A 536-nucleotide genomic window follows, 5' to 3' on the forward strand; every position below is an offset into this window, starting at 1 on the left:
GGACGGGGCTTTTTTGGGGCTAAAAAAAGACCGTATGACTGGTACGATTAAGCTGGTTTCGTTTTCAGTGAGTGAAGAAGGGGAGAAAGGACTCATACTTCAGGAAACACGTTATCCTCTGCCAAAAACCTGCTCTAACTAGCTGTGAGGCTCACTTGTCAGAAGGATGCCTGTGAGGTAAGCTACTGAAATAACCAGCTGGTCGGGGCTTTTTTGGGGCTAAAAAAAGACCGTATGACTGGTACGATTAAGCTGGTTTCGTTTTCAGTGAGTGAAGAAGGGGAGAAAGGACTCATACTTCAGGAAACACGTTATCCTCTGCCAAAAACCTGCTCTAACTAGCTGTGAGGCTCACTTGTCAGAAGGATGCCTGTGAGGTAAGCTACTGAAATAACCAGCTGGTAGGAACATAGGATTAGAGAAAGGCACATGCTTTCCTGGCGTTGTTCAATACCACTTACGAGAAACCCGGGGATGCTGAACCATAAACCGCGCCAGGGAGACCGGTCACAAAGCAAGGCTGTTAGTTAAGGAAG

The sequence above is a fragment of the Fulmarus glacialis genome, unplaced genomic scaffold, assembly GCF_000690835.1.
Source record: "Fulmarus glacialis isolate BGI_N327 unplaced genomic scaffold, ASM69083v1 scaffold990, whole genome shotgun sequence".
Taxonomy (NCBI): Eukaryota; Metazoa; Chordata; class Aves; order Procellariiformes; family Procellariidae; genus Fulmarus; species Fulmarus glacialis.